The sequence below is a fragment of the Panthera pardus genome, unplaced genomic scaffold, assembly GCF_024362965.1.
Source record: "Panthera pardus isolate Hobbes unplaced genomic scaffold, ASM2436296v1 HiC_scaffold_1, whole genome shotgun sequence".
Taxonomy (NCBI): Eukaryota; Metazoa; Chordata; class Mammalia; order Carnivora; family Felidae; genus Panthera; species Panthera pardus.
Genome location: NW_026526654.1, coordinates 36,021,814 through 36,035,023, shown reverse-complemented (window position 1 = coordinate 36,035,023; position 13,210 = coordinate 36,021,814). Strand labels below are relative to the sequence as shown.

Here is a 13,210-nt window from a genome sequence, read left to right as displayed (position 1 = left end):
AGTCGCTTAACCAGCTGAGCCACCCAGGTGCCCCAGTGCCCTATGTCTTTTGATTAAAGCATGTATTTCATTTACAGTCAGAATAATTATTGATAGATATGGATTTAGTGCTATTTTATTAATTGTTTGGTCATTGATTCTGGAGATTTTCTGTTTCTTTCTAGTCTTTGTCGCTTTGGGTCTTTCTTTCCCATTTAAAGAGTCCCCTTTAAATATTTCTTGCAGGGCTGTTTTAGTTGTCACAAACCCCTTTAGTTTTTGTTTGTCTGGGAAACTCTATATCTCCTTTTATTCTGAATTATAACCTTGCTGTATAGAGTATTCTTGGCTGCACATTTTTCCCATTCAGCACATTGTATCATGCGACTTCCTTCTGGCCTGCCAAGTTTCTGTGGAGACATCTACTGCTAATCTTGTTGGTTTTCCTTCATAAATTAGGGACGGCTGTTGTCTTGCTGCTTTTAGGATTTTTTTCTTTATCTCTATATTTTGGAAATTTAACTACGATATTTCATGTTGGTGGCCTGCTTTTGTTGATTTTGATGGGAGTTCTCTGTGCCTCCTAGATTTGGATGTCTGTTTCTTTCCTCAGATTAGGTAAGTTTTCAGCTATAATTTCCTCAAATAAACCTTCTATTCCCTTTTCTCTCTCTTTTTCTCCTGAGACTTCTATGATACGAATGTTACTATGCTTGATGGAATCATTGAGTTCCCTAAGTCTATTTTTGTGATCCAAAATTTTTCTTTCTCTTTTTTGTTCAGCTTCATTATTTTCCATAATTTTATATTCTATATTACTTATTTGCTCCTCTGCTTCTTCCATCCTGAGGTCATCATATGCCGTCAGTTATGAACCTCAGTTATTGCATTTTTCATTTCAGCCTGATTTTTTTGTAGCTCTTTTATGTCTGTGGTAAGGGTTTCCCTGATGTCTTCTATGATTTTCTTAGGCCCGGTGAGTATCTTTATGATTGTTGCTTTAAATTATGAATCAGGCATATTACTTATATCTGTTTCAATTAAATCCCTGGCTATAAACTTTTCATGTTCTTTCTTTTGGATGAATTACTCTGTCTTGACATTTTGTCTAAATCTCTGTCTTGTCTGTGTTAGGAAGGCCTGTTATGTTTCCTTCTCCTGACTGTAGTGGCTTTATGAAAAAGAGGTTATATAATGGCCAGAGCCTGGCATTACAGGAAGTGTCTCTGGTGTGTGTTGTGCCCACTCTGCTGCTGTATTTTAGTCACTCTATCTCTCAGGTCAGTCATCTGCAAAGTTCTTTTTTTCTGTAGTGGGGAATGTTTGGACTTTGGTGAATTTTAACTAGGTATGCTCTGGGGTACTTGTTAAAAGAGACCTGATGCTATTTCCACAAGAACTGAAGTTTTGCACAACTCTATGGGCAATAGACATGGTGTGTGCAGGGTTTTTGTGCTGGTCTTCTGGAGGAGGGGCCCACTGTGATAATTCTTAGGCACATTTTCTGGAGAAAAGCAGTACCAGCAGAGCCTAGGGGGAGTGAACTTAGGTGTAAGCAGGTAGGCAGCCAGTGTTAGCACTGTGATGTTTATTAAAGTGGTTTATACTGAGGGGCGAGGGAGAGAAATGGCGCCAGCCATCTCCTTTGTCCCTAGAGAGGGGGTTCATGCTTGCTACTGTCAGGGAAGCTCTCCCAGAAGAGCAAACAATTTCCCCTCGGGCATCCTAGGCTATTTTCAGATTCCTGTTTTCATACTTTCTGCGTCCAGGTTGCTTGCCTGCCTGGTGCAGTGCAGTGCACTTTGGGCTCTATCCTAGCCAGGTCAGCTGAGTTTTAAAACTCCAAACTTTGGGGACCTGGAGTGGCAAAGACCTGTGCTGGTCTTCTAGAGGAGGTTCTCATTGCACTGAAGGTTTGACCCTGAAGGGCAGTTGCACCAGAATGCCAGAGCATGGGGTTTGGAGCAAAGCACATTCAACTGCCAGTGTCTGGGTTAGCTGTCTTCAGCATTTGTCTCTGCACTCATGCTGAGGGGTAGAAGAGGGAAATGGCACCCATCAGCTCTTTTGTCCCTGGAGAAGCAATGCCACCTCTCTTAGATGTGTCCTAAGAAGAGGAAACAGCCTCTCCCAGTGCGTTTAAGCAATCTTACTTTAAAATAGTATGTGAGAAAGATATTCCGCTGGTCATTTTTTCCTTTATCTTTGTGCAAAGAACACACAAGCAAGCTGGTGACTTCTTTAAAAAAAAAAAAAAAAAGAAGGGTTTCTTGCTTTAGTTACTGCATAAAATGGTACTTTTCTTTCCCTCCTCATTCTTCTCCTCCTCAATGTTCTTCTTCCCCTTCTTTTTTATTCTTCTTCTCTTTCTGCTTTTCCTCTATCTTTTCTCCTTTCCTCTTCCTTCTCCTCTCCCCTTCCTCATCCTTGTCCTCCTCCTACTCCTTTTTGTTCTTTTCCTCTTTCTTTTCCCTCTCCTGCTCATGCTCTCCTTGTCCTTCTTCTTCTTTTCCCCTTGCTGTCCTTCCTCATTCCAGTTTCTGTCATCCTTTTACTTCAATCTGGTTTTCCCAATATTTTTTTAATTGAAATAATTGTTCCAGTTCTTCTCACCCCTAGGTTCATGTGAGTTCCATATAAAAATTGTGGGTTTTTTTGTTTTCTTTATATTGAATATATATAGCTGGGGACTGTAACAAATGTCATAGAAAGAAAACCTGTTTAAACTGACCTTCTTCATGGAGCCCTTTAGTAGGATATCAGTAGGATATCCTGCCTTCTGAGACATAACAGCTCCAGCAACAACCCTTTGATTGTCTGTACTTGATGTTTTAACTTTTATTTTTTAAATTGTTAAATTGTTAATTTTTTTGTTTTAACGTTTAGAGTTCTGGGTTTGTTTTATTTTGTTACCATCGTTTCTTGTCTGAATTTTGTGTATTTTCTTTCAATAACAACTACATGATGTTTTCATAGCAAAAAACCATTCAGGTAAAGAAATAGATAAGAAATTTTCTCATACTTGTACTTTTTTCTTGAGTTAATGTTGCTAGTCTTGTATTATGGCTGCTTTCATAATATTTTAAAATGGATTTTCAAATTAAGTTTGCTTAGGGTCAATTTTTTTTTTTCCAATAATGCTACCTATGTGTGCCTTGGCAAGTCATTCAGTTTCTTTATCTCAGCTGTTTTGTTTTTTTTTAATGAAGTTCATAATAACAGCTAACTCGGTTGTGAGGATTGAATTAATATTCTTAAAGTATATAAATGATTATTAACATAAGTATTTAATAGAAAATATGACAAATTATTATTCTTTCATTTTATGTTTCGATTCCCAAAGCACATTTTTGTAATTTTTATGGATATTTGTATGAAGTTGTTGTTTTTTTCTCTTATACCTCCATTTTCAAAATATAAAAAATTATACTGATTTAGATATCCTTAGTTCCTCATAATGTTTCAAAAATCTTCTGTATTTAGAGATTATCAATTTTTCTCTTGATACTACTACCTCTAGCAAAGGAAGCATTTTAGATTAATTAAAAGAACCCCCATACCACATTTTCTGCCTAAAAACTTGTTGACTTTATTTCTATGTAGTAGAGAGGATATGTCTCAGGTTTGGGGTTATGTTTTATTTTTATTTATTTATTTATTTAAAGTTATTTTTAATTTTTAATTTTTTTTTTTTTAATTTGGAGAGTCGGGGGAGGGGCAGAGAGATGGAGACAGAGGATCCAGTGTGGGCTCCTGGAGGACAGCAAAGAGCCCAATGTGGAGCTTGAACTCACAAACTGCCAGATCATGACCTGATCGGAAGTCGGATGCTAAGCAAACTGAACCACCCAGGCGCCCCTGGGGCTATATTTTAATGCACATATTTAATGCATCTATCCCTTGCAAAAGGCAAAGATTCAGATAAAGAGGAAAAGTGTTCTTAAAAAGATACGATTTTGGGGTCACTTTGATATCAAAGAAGAATTAACTATAAACAATCAAAAAAGGAAGTATTTATATTTCTTTATTCATCATTAAGAGATATGGATTTTAATTAAATATGCTTCCCATACTTAACTAATTGAACTTTCATGGTGCAATCTGAAACTTAGTTAATGGTTGTATTTCTAGATTTTAGATGCAGTACTTTTACTTTAAGCAAAGCATGTTTCTAAAAATTGATGGGTTTTATTAAAAAAAATTTTAATTATTTCTATACATTCTGAAATAAGCTCCTAAAATTCAACTATTTATATGGATATAGAATTGAAGTAACATATATTTAAATATTGTTTGCTCAATAAATGCCTTAGATAAAATACCCAGTCAATTGAAAATTGGTTCATTACTGGGAATATGCAACTCTCCTTAGAGTTCTATATCATTTGGTCATTTGAAGGTAATTACAAAACTACTTTCTGCCATATGAATTGTAGCCTAATTAAACTAGCCTCTAGGCAGCCACAGTAGTGATTCTGGATAAGCAGCATTTTCTCAAACTCCCCCAATACTACTATATTTCTCACAACTTTGCTGATTTCATGTGTTTCTTGCCAACTTCAACTTTTTCATATTTTAATATGACTCAGTGCTGGAATAAAATCTTTCATAGAAGAAAATCAGCAAGATCTCCTTTGAAAAGAGTAAACAATGAAATTTGTGAAATTGGTAAAAACAACCATCAGGAATAAACATGTATACATTTTATGAACGTGGAGTAAATTATAATTAAATACTTGCTATGCTGTGTTCAAATATAAATTAATGAGAAAGTGAATATATCAATTTAATGGCTATTGTTTCTAAAAGAAATGCAGATATTCATATCTCATATGAATTTAAATGCAGTTTCTAATAAAAGTTATTAGAAATAATACTTCAGATATTTCTAAAGTTTGGTTTATAAATAGTGTAAATTAACATTTATTTAAAGAAGGTTGATGTAACAGTAAGTATATGAAGAATTGTGCAGTTAATAATAAGGAATAACTCATATATTTTCAGGGATTCATGGTATTCATGTGCAATAGAAGTTTCAAATTCATATAAATTCATACATTGGTGTATGCAACACTCATTTTATGTCTTAGGACTTTATGACACAAATTTAGGTTTTACATCATATATTTTTATTTCACTTTTAATTATAAAATATTCTAAACAAATTGAAAAAATATAAAGATTAATGATATATTAAGAACCTTATCCTTCCATCCAGATTTCATAGATTTTTTATTGTCATAATTTTTTAATGATATTTTTAATGAAATGAAATATTAAGATAGTTTTAAGCACACTTTGTTCTTCTTTCTTTTCAATGAGAACCCATGTCTTTGAATTTGGTCTGTGTTCTTAAGCAAAAAAATTCATAATTTATGAAAACATACATAAGCACACATATACATACATACACACATTCATATCATAGGTATTAAAACATTGGGAAAAAATAAATAAAACACACAAAATTAAAAAAAAATAAAGTAGCCTTTAAAAAAGAAAATGAAAATAATATTGTTGGATGCTGACTTTCCTACATCAACAAAACAGCATGTAGACGCTGGTGATTAGTTTACTCTGTCACTTGAAAGATATTTCTTTTGCTACTCTTACCTCCTGCTGCTAAGGAGAATTATGTCATTGTTGCTGCCATGTAAATGATCTGCAATTTCCAAGTTGCTTTCAGCACTTACTGTCTTTTATGTTGTTGAGTTTCACCAATATGCTTTTATGTGGATTTATTTCATTTTTTTACAATATTGCTCAGGATTCAGTGATTAATTCAGGTTTTCATCTAATATTTACTGAGGGTTTCCTATGGGTTAAGCACTTCATTCTATATAAAGGCATTCTGGACAAGGCAGGCATAATCTGATGCTCACCATGCATATTGGATAACACTGAATGAACCGTTAGGTCAAAATATATATATATGTAATGTGAAATATTAAGTGTTTTTACTAAATTTAGAAAACTCTAAAAGATTATTTTTTAAAATGTTCATTATCCTAGCATCATTTAGGTTTACTATCTATTGTATTTCCGATTAAATTCATTTTGAGTCTTTTTATTCTCTTTTATTCTCTTTACTCTATGTTTCATATTTGTCTTCCTGCTACATGAAGAATACTCTGTTTTTCTCACTCTTCTTTCCTTTCCCTGCAAATACTGTGTTTGGGTGAGAGAAAGTAGTAAACAAAAATATTTATTATGCAAATTTGCCCATAAAGTTTGAGGTGAATGTTATTACAACTTCTCCTTGGAAAAGTAAAAATGTCTGTAGTTCTGAGACTGTATCATACTATCTTTGAATTCCCAGTGTATGGCAATTTTGCTGAAAACACCCATTTATAAAATTATTTAATTAAATGTCAATATATAAAGATGTATTGTTAGTATATATATGTCATTGAACATACATGAATTTTAAATACACACTGATTCAGGAGTGATGCTAAGTAGGGAGGATCTAGTTATATGTGACTACTTAAATTTAAATATAAATTAATTAAAAAATAAACCAAATATCCACTTTTTCATACTGGTAATTTCAAATCCTCAATTGCCACAAATAACTAATGGTTATCATACTATAGGGCACCTTTTCCATCACTGCAGGAAGTTTTATCGGATAGTTCTCTGGAGGATATGACATCTCAAAATATCTGTTACATATGTCCTCAAAGTTAGATTGACACAGATGAAATCCATAATTTTCATAGTACACTGGTATATCTTAAATTATCCCTAATCTCTATAAGACTGATCAAATTGAGGGATCTTGACATGTGAATCTTCAAAAAAATAACCTATTAATAAGGATGTAATTCAACAATCAGTCATTTGGCTCACTACTAGCAACATGGCAACAAATAATCATGTTTCAAATGAGGAGACAGATTTGCCAAATATCAGATTGATAATGTTTTACAAATGCCAAAGTAAAATCTGCATTGTTGCACAGAGGTAGTCCAAAGGTGGAAATAATCAATACTTGCCAGGTGGAGAGAGGATGACATATAATGTTGTCTAGAGTGGACACAGAAAAATGGAGTACTGATTTGCTAGTTCTAATACAGGGAGCAGGAAAGAATGGAGAAATGCATTCAGGAAAAAGGAAGAAGGATGAACAAAGTCCAAGGTTACATAAAAAATGACAAGCACAGCAACTTGGAATTATTTGAGAATGGCAATGCAAAATGTGTGTGCCAGGCATAAGAGAGTTGAGGCTGAAAAATTAGACAAAGACACACTCACAGAGAGCTGTGGACTGCTCTATGGCCCACCTTAGTTACTAATAAATAATTCCTAAAACACCACTACTTTTCCTGTAACTTCTGCAAAAACATGCATGTAATTATTATAATGAACAGTAGTTCCTAAGGAATTACTCTGTGTTCTGATGTCTGTATGCATCTTTTAGTACTCTGTGGAAAAGTACCATATAACATTTTTATATTCTGCCATATATTAATATGAAAAAAGAGGTATTATAGTAAAGTGTGTAACAATATAACACTATGTAAAAGCGAATTTTAAGGATCATTAACTATTTCTCTTTAAAGTGACTTCTGGTAGTTAAATATCCTATGTTTGAAAATGATATATTATTAAATATGCCCTTCACCTTTTTTAGTCTTATTTTGACCTCATTCTTCACAATTCCATTTTACGCTATGCTATATATTTAACTTTATAATCACCCCCACGGTAAAAAAGATAAGATTTCTTCAAGAGCATTCTCCCGTGTAAATCTTGTCTTCACAGGAAGTACTTCCTTGCTGGAATTCATTCACTTATACTACTGGAAGTATTCCAAGATGTTAAGGACCCATTTAATAAATTGATTTTCACAAAATTCATGGAAGCTATTATTCTCATTTATTTGATATCAAAAAGTATCTTTCTTTGTTAATCATTAGGAGATTAATTACAGTCACAGTCAGCAAATCTGAAGCATGAAAATTAGGTAATTTAGTATTCAAATAATAAAAATACCACATACATATCCTATAGTGATATATACTGCTCTCTGTAGGATTTATTATAATGCAGAGTGACTTGTATATTTTAATTGAAATAATTATAACTGTCTCCTATAATTCTAAGCTACCATTTAGATTGGGGAATATTGTAAAGTATTTTCTTTCTAAATATAGATGGATCAGAGATATGGACAGATTTTTAGATAGAGGCATATGTCAGTTAAAATACAATTTCATACTAGGTATAAATTTGAAAAATTCTATCATGTTGTGTATAAATAATATATAAATATATGTAAATATTCCATTTCATAAGAAATCTGGAAAATTTTATGTTCTATGTGACACCATATTTTGCAATATCCAATGATTATTTTTCTGTGTTAAAAATTAAATTTCCTGGGGTGCCCATGGCTCAGTAAGTTTAGCGTCTGACTTCTGCTCAGGTCATGATCTCACGGTTGGTGGTTACAACCTGCCTGAGGTTCTGCAATGAAGCCTGCTTCGGATTCTCCTTCTCTGCCTGCCCCTCCCCTGTTCGTGCTCTGTCTCTCTCTCTCTCTCAAAAATAAATAAACATTAAAAAAATAAAAAATAAAAATTACATTTCCTAAATGTTTATTCTTAAAAGATAAAATTGCTCAATTTTAATTTTTTATGATAGACCCCCAGCAGTTTTGAAAAATACAAGGAAAAGGAAAGAAATACCTGATTTAAAGACGTAAGATCTAGGTGCACCTGGGTGACTCAGTTGGTTAAAAATCCGACTTCTAGTTTCCGCTGAGGTCATGATCTCATGGTTTGTGAGTTCGAGCCTTGCGTCAGGCTCCGCACTGGCAGCACAGAGCCTGCTTGGGATTTTCTGTCTCTCCCTCTGTCCCTCCCCACTTGCACCTCTGTCTGTCTCAAAATAAATAAACTTAAAAAAAATAAAGATGCAAGATCTAAACAAACTGGCTTGCATAAACCACTTTGGGAGAGAGCAGAGAGACAACAACTTTTGTATGCCACCCTTTCCAAGACCCTTCTCAGGTCATTGAATCTTATGGACTTCTCTGAGAGCTCTCAAATTTGTCTTTATTTTCTCCATTTCATGTGCTCACAACATTCGATTTCTTAGGGAATCTTCTAACAACTTACCTATCATGGCAATGACTAACATTTACCAAACATTTCCTATGTGTCAAATTTTTACTTATCAATTCATTTTGTCCTTGCCAGAAGCCAACAATGGGAAATGGTATTATCTTCATTTTTGCAGTAATGTAACTGAAGAACAAGAGGAAGATTAATTAAATTTTCTATAGTCATGGAGCTAGTAAGAAGGGGAACCTGGTTATGAAGGCAGAACATCTGGCTCTAGTCAATGCCACTTCTCTCCTTCTACAACCCAGAAGCCATATAATGAGGTAATTTAGTTTCACATTTCATAACCATTACAAGGTATGTAAGCCAAACCATAGTCACAGCATCTTGTCTCATAAAGGGAGAAACACATTCATTCGAGTAATAATGTGGAGAAAAATAAAGCAGTGTCTATTTCCTTTTTCCAGGCAAGGATACACTTCTATTTTAGATATTCATATCATAAAATAAATACAAAGACAATAGTTGGTACAAGCAATGGTAAATGAGATTGACAGACAGGTCTTAGCCATCCTGTAAGCTTTGCTACCACTTCAGCAAATTCTTTTAAATAGCAAGCTTGCTAAACAAACAGTTTCAACATAAGTCTCCCAGCATCCCTAAGGCACTCTTCTAAGCAGATACCTGCTCATAATTCCCTTATATAGGAAAATTCCAGAGCTACCTTTCTGTGGATGACAACGGATGTCAATTTTGTTTGATAGGGGTGATATTGTATACTTCCACTAGGAGGTACATGTCCTGGATCCATTAACTCCTCAGAAGCTACAAAATATTTATATTCTAATTCTATCCTTCATTTTCTCATATCCTCCAGGATATTCCTACAAAAGAAACTTCCATTCATTAACTACTTGGTTAAAGGATCAAATAAAAAGCATGATCAATTACTGATTTTTTATCTTGTAGAATTTTATGAAATTGTTTTATTCTCCAAAGATGAGGAAGACCAATTAGAATCTTTTGACACGTATTAAGAACTACTGGATTTAAACATAGTTAATATAGGGGTGCCTGGGTGGCTCAGTCAATTAAGTGACTCTTGGTTTCGGCTCAGGTTATGATCTCATGGTTTTGTGGGTTCCAGCTCCACACTGGACTCTGCTGACAGCACAGAGCCTGCTTGGGATTCTCTTGTCTCCCTCTCTCTCTGCCCCTCACCTATTCATGCTGTCTCTGTCTCTCTCAAAATAATTAAACTTAAAATAAATAAGCATCATTAATATATATTTAATCCACAGCAGTGATTATTCTTATTGGTACTCAGATTGTCCTAGATGTCCAGTGAGAGGTTTCTTTGACTGTGAGAGATTTTTTGACATATAGTCAAGTAGTCAAATATCAAAGATAAGCAGGCTTTGATAACCACTTTATTTTCTTTAATATCAAGTTATATTTTGGAATCACCATGGATAATTCCACCCTGTATTCAGAATCAGCAATTTTTCTAAGGTGGGTTGGCTACTTATAGTGAGAAATAGTAAATATTAACCTCAATTTGTATGCTATGTATGTTTGCTGCTATAGATTTGTGCAAGGTTTTGGGCAGTTTTCAATAGATAAAACTAGAAAATATATATTTTTAGGATAAGGTATCTGAAACATTGATAGTTCCATTTCAATCCAAAGCCACAGAGTTTTTCTATAACTTCATAAATCTTCCATATGTATGTTCTACTTCAGAATGAAAAAAACAAATCTCTGTTCTCAGTGACATCTGCACAATTGCTAATATATTTTATCTTGCAATACCTGGATAATAGCCCAGGATAAAAAATAAAGGACTAATGCAAACAATATTATTATAAAGAAAGCAGTCTTCTGAGAAATGTTTTAATTATTCAGTACTTAGATTTTATAATATTAGAAATGCACAAAATATTGTTTTACAGTGTTTTAAAAGCACATGTAGTATTATCTGTGTTTATTCATTTTGTTTAATGTTAATGATTTCTCTTAAAATTAAACTTTTATTGACATAGCACAATATAATTCATGTTACAAAGTCAGATATAACAAAAGTATGTTTCCAGAAATAATCTTTTATTTTATTCCCACCCCCTCCAATCTAATTATTTTATTTATCTATTTACCTTTATAGTTGTTTTTCTAATTTATAGTTTTTCCTTCCCTTGTTCTTTTCTCTTTTTCTTTTTCTTTTTTTAATGTTTATTTATTTTAGAGAGAGACAAAGCACAAGCAGGGGAGGAGCAGAGAGAGAGAGGGAGACACAGAATCTGAAGCAGGCTCCAGGCTCTGAGCTGTCAGCAGAGAGCCCAACGCAGGGCTTGAACCCACCAACCCTGAGATCATGACCTGAGCGTAAGTCAAACGCTCAACCAACTGAGCCACCCAGGTGCCCCTCTTTTTTCTTAAATATAAGTAGATGTATGAATATGGTGTTTGTAAATTTGTATTTATTATTAGGATATATTCACACATACACATAGATTCATTGTCTGGGTCTCTGGAAAATTCTTCATTCCTAGTAATTTTCCACTCATTCAACTAAAACCTGACTCTCTCTAGTCCTATATCCTGCTCCTACCTAGAATCAGAATTCTTTCACTCCCAGTTGCCCATATTTGGACTAAGAAAATTGCACAAACTTACTGACCATATGAAACTTTACACACTTATGCTCTGGTCAACCATAAACCCAAGGAGGAAAAGACCATATATAATTCCTTCCATCCCAAAATGAAGTAATGAAGTTCCTTCCCTAATCTATACTTTGTGCTACCATGCCTTGCAAGTCAAATTGAAGATTTTCTTGTTTAATAGTAGCATGCTAAACAAAAACTTCACTGCTCTTCTTTTCCATTTAATATTAAATCCCAGTGGTCATTCCATGTTTGTACATGAAATTTCTTTTTCTTTTTTAAAAACTGTATAGCACCCTATTGTGAGATTTACTGTAACATATTCAACACATACCCTAATGATGGACAACTGTGCTATTTATAGAATCATACAGTTATAAATAGCACTGAAAATAATAGCCATGTGTATATGACTCTTCATAATTTTCAAGTGTATCTTTAGGATGGTTTTTAGTTCAAAGGTTACAACTCTTTCATCAGGGTGTTACTATTTTGCAGTTTTCACCAACATATGCATGTCTGTTTTCCTGAAGCCTTACCATGTCAGAAATTTTTTGTAGTTTTGATAATCTGCTAGATGAAAAATACTGTCTTGATTTGCATTTATCTTATTTTTGAGCAATTTGAACATTTTCTTCATATATGAAAGATAAATTTGAAGTTCCATTTTTCTATGAATACTCTTCTTATCTCTAGCTATAGAGTTGTCGACCATTTTATTCTTTATTTTCAGAAGCTCTTTATTTATTACAGACATCAATAATTGTCTTTAATTTTTATTTCCAAGACCACTCAAGCATGGCCATTTTTTTGGACTATTGAACAGCTATTCAACAAAATAAACATTTAAAGTTTGTTTTTAACTTAGCATCTCACTATGCTATGCAGTAGATATTTATAACTTATGCTATTCTGTATATTTAGGTTGCCCTTCAAATGGGGAAAAGTCTTCCACATTTTCACTCCTGAAGCTTTGAAATAAAATAGTAATATTTACTTCTGCAACTTCTATGGCAACAAGGGTATAATCACATGTTGTGATCTAGCCTTAAAACAACCTGAGGAAGCAGATGCTATTCAGAACCTACTTTTAGAAAAGGGCCTAGTTTATTGAAAGTGACTGTGGCAGTAGTTATGTACATAATGGCCAAAGTCAGTTAGATGAGCTATAGTATGTGTGCTCTGGGCAGCATCCCTGGGTCATGGCTGATAGAACCCTGTAATATTAGCACCTTGTAACACTGGTGTTATTACTATCTGTGCAGACTCCAAACTCTTTGCCTCTCAACAGTCTATTAGCCGAATTATATCTTGTAATAAATGTTGATCCAAATTAAACAAGCTAAAATGGGTTTTGTTAACTCTGAACTTTGACTGACTGGGACCAGAAGTGGATTTCTGCAGGTAACAGACCCTCATGAAATGAAATTTTGACATTTTTATGTTTTTGTGTGTTTGAAGGATTTGAATATCCAGCTAGCATTAAAGAATGATAAT

At 33.6% G+C, this 13,210-nt stretch overlaps 1 long non-coding RNA gene across 1 annotated transcript; it reads left to right on the top strand.

Moving 5' to 3' along the window:
* Positions 1-388: 388 nt before the first annotated feature.
* Positions 389-11,467, top strand: LOC128776016 (uncharacterized). The gene is made up of 4 exons (XR_008421015.1): positions 389-597; positions 9,226-9,373; positions 10,501-10,562; positions 11,293-11,467. It is a non-coding gene; the product is annotated as an uncharacterized LOC128776016 (long non-coding RNA).
* Positions 11,468-13,210: the final 1,743 nt, after the last annotated feature.